Below are 3,962 nucleotides of genomic sequence, written 5' to 3' on the forward strand. Positions count from 1 at the left end.
ATAGCCGAGCTGCGAGTCGGCACTATACGGCGCCTGCTCCCTGCTGTGTAGAGCTGACTGCGCAGGCGCCGTATAGTGCTGCCTCGCAGCTCGGCTATTTCCCGACATCTGGTGACGCACGTTGTGCGACAGGTCACCTGTTTCACAAGCCGTCAATCATCGAACGGAAGGATAGGAATGCCCAGTCCCGCAGTCATCGGAACCCCTGGACAAAAACAGAATCTAAAAAGGTATGTACGGGGAAAAAAAAAAAAACGCCGAAAGTAAATGCCCTTACTATGCTGGCTCTGCTAGATGTAATATTAAACATTTTTTTTTTGGGTGAACCCCCGCTTTAAAGTGGAGGTTCACCCGGAACTAACATTTTTTAACATTAGATTCATGCTCATTTTGTCTAGGGGAATCGGCTAGTTGTTTTAAAATTGAAGCTGTACTTACCGTTGTAGAGAGCGATCTTCTCCGCCGCTTCCGGGTATGGACTGCGGGACTGGGCGTTCCTATTTTGATTGACAGTCTTCCGACAGGCTTCCGACGGTCACATCCATCGCGTCACGATTTTCCGAAAGTAGTTGAATGTCGGTGCACAAGCGCAGTATAGAGCCGCACTGACGTTCGGCTTCTTTCGGCTACTCGTGACGCGATGGATGCGACCGTCTGAAGCCTGTCGGAAGACTATCAATCAAAATAGGAACGCCCACTCCCGAAGACCCATACCCGGAAGCGGCGGAGAAGATCGCTCTCTACAACGGTAAGTACAGCTTTGATTTTAGAACAACTAGCCGATTCCCCTAGACAAAATGAGCAGGAATCTAAGGGTAAAAAAAAAAATTATGGGTGAACTCCCACTTTAAGGTTCAAAAATAGCTGATAAGGAAGAGAGCAATAGGGCCCGGCGATAAATGATGAGAAGGTGTAATAAGGTTCAGCAATAGCTGAAAAGCAAGAGCTGCAATAGGATCTAGCTATTGCCCATATGCAGGCAGTGTGTAGTATGGCCCAGCAACCGCTTATAAGGGTAGATACATAAAGATCTAGCAATAGATAATGCAATAAGATCCTGCAAGGTTGTCATAATGAACATGGATTACTAACTCGGCAGCAACATATTTGTGAAATCTGTTTCAAAGTGATCACTCAATCAAGGGAATGGACATATTTTGATTATGTATTTATTATTAATGAGTAAACTGTTGAATGACTCTTTTGTTATCAAAAGGCTTGGTTTCAGGCATACAGATAGTGTTTGATAAAGTCTGTCATTTTAGCCAACCCATCCACTCACCATAACATTCCCACCTATTGTGAACAAAAAAAACCTCCACAAAACAATGATGGTCACCTTTAAATATGCAATAAAAAAGCTGACTACTTACATGATATCCTGTGTTGTTTGTAAATTCCAAGCCAAAGTATTCTTTCTCTGTCAGGTTTAAATGGCTGCAACTCATGTTGAATAATTCCTTTCCGGGTGCTTTTTGCTGTAAAAAAACATTGAAAATATTAAGTGTTAAATATTTTTTTTTCTCTTGCCGAGGTCAACCACTGCAGGTAGAAAAGGAGAAATTGCACTGCAGAGTGGCCACTAGAGGGCGCACAATTTTGTGTCCATCCCATCCTGTAAGGATGGAGAGTGATAAAGGGTCGGCAGTATTTGCAGCAAGCCACCCCCTCCCTCCACAGCTGCATGTGTAAGGGGAGGAAGTGCAGCATTAGAAATGGAGAGCTGTTATGTGCTATTCAGTAGGAATTGAATTGCATAGGTGGATTTTTGGAAAATGTTGCCGAAGGTGAACTTATGCCGCGTACACACGATCGGACATTCCGACAACAAAACCGTGGATTTTTTTCCGATGGATTGTTCGCTCAAACTTGTCTTGCATACACACAGTCACACAAATGTTGTTGGAAATTCCAAACGTCAAGAACTCATCACGTACAGCACTACGACGAGCCAAGAAAACATCTACAGTCACTTACTTCACATGTCCTCATACATGTTTCTAAACGTATCAATTGGGATTTTTGGTGCAGAGAGTTTCTGAAATGCAGGAAAGAAGATATGAATAGAGCTTTATTGTTCTTGTGTTAACGCACCAATTTCACTTCCAGGCCCCATTTAAAATCTAGCATAGTGGAAGCGCACATTTTCTGGCTCGTTTTTCCTGAAATCAGCAGCATGTTGATTTCAATAGGCTGCACTACATGTGGCTTATGTAAAATTTTGGCGTTTTGTGGGTGTTTTTACTGTGCGTTTTGCAGTATTTGCCACCCGTTTTTGTTTGGTGTGCCGTTACCAATTAATGTCACTGAAAGCGCAACTAGTAATTTTAGGTGTATAAAGATGGCCATACACTATACAATCTGATTGTGTATTTAGTGAGAAGAGTGATCACTGATTGCATTTCATTTAAAAAACTTACAACTGGGAATGGGTGGTTAGGTAGGAGAGTGGATGATGCAGGGTGTGTGCTAATGAGGTCAGCTCCTTCCTGTGTCATGACCTAAAGCCTGACCAGAAAATAAGGCAGAAGCAATGGATACGTTTGGAAACATGGATGAGGACAAGTGAAGTAAGTGTCTGTAGATTTATTGGAAAGCTTTGATATTTTTGCAAAAAAAGTACATTAATGCTATATTGATACATATGGGAGTTGGAAAAAAAAAAAGTGAACTTAGCTTTTAAGCAGCTAGGGGAGAGAGAAACCTCTAGCAAGGTCAACAGAGTTGCTGGCACAAAGGCAAGAATCCATATTCTCCTGGGTAACCCCAGGGGCATACACAAAACGGAGGAAAAAAATATATGTAGCGCTACCCCCTCAGGAGCCGCTGGTTGTTTTTGGGATCGGCATATTAAGTTACCTCTTACCGTTGTCTAGGGGTGAAGTTGATGAGTAGATTAGTAAGCGAATGTCCAGTCAGCAAATAAAGGTTTTCTGAATGCTTAATTTCTCGGCCCAACACGACCAACATCAACAAGAGGTAGACAGGAAAGGCTGATGAGGTGAAGAAAACTTTGCAGTATCAGGCTTTTGGATGAGAAGAAAGCAGTCCTGCTTTCAGAGTTAACACAATTCGTCGCCACTCTAGCCAGAGTGGGCGAAGTGCCTCCGGACAGACTCCTGCCACGAGCCTGGCAGCCGAAGTGCCACTTTAAGGTTGCTGGGAGGAACAGGTATCTGGCACAGACCTGGCTCTAGGGACCTCTGCCACAGGCCTAGTACTTGAATGAGCTAAATGGATTGAGCGAATCCTCCCAGTAGATTAGGTTTGGGTCATCGGGTGACAGTTGAAGTGTACCTGTCAATGTCCCGGTCACCAGATCCCCGATGGTTCGTTCAAGCCCCTCAGATAACTTGCCTCCGGGTTTTTCTTGAGCCGATCCCCCACCGCACATAGCTTGGGATCTCTTCAATAGAGCTGGGGACCCAGTAAGTCACCGGGGCCCCTTTCAGCAGCATGGAGCTCCGCGTAGCATGCGACCTCTGGTAGGCCATATCGCCGGGGTCGGTTGGATGCACACACCCTAAGGGTGGGTGCCACACCTGGAACCCGCGAAGAATCAAGAAAAATGGCGTCTGTCACATATACTCTCCCCCAGCATGCCCCGCGAGGGAAAACTCCTCCAATTGGCTGCTGGGGAAAAGCAGCTCCGCCAGAACCCCTCTAGCTCCAACTGCCGCCCAGGGGTGCAATCGGCACCCCTGGAGCACAGACTGACCTACAGGACAGTTCAGGAATGACAGCAGCCCAAATTTAACAAATTGTGAATGGGAGCAAAATAACTCTCCCATTCCCCACTAACTTTAGCGTAGTGCCCATACTGAAAGTATGGGGGCACTACACACACACTATATATATATATATATATATATATATATATATATATATATATATATATATATATATATATATATATATATATATATATATTGAAAAAGTCAAAGATCCCTCCCTCACACACA

Source organism: Rana temporaria, chromosome 9, assembly GCF_905171775.1.
Source record: "Rana temporaria chromosome 9, aRanTem1.1, whole genome shotgun sequence".
NCBI classification, from domain to species: Eukaryota; Metazoa; Chordata; class Amphibia; order Anura; family Ranidae; genus Rana; species Rana temporaria.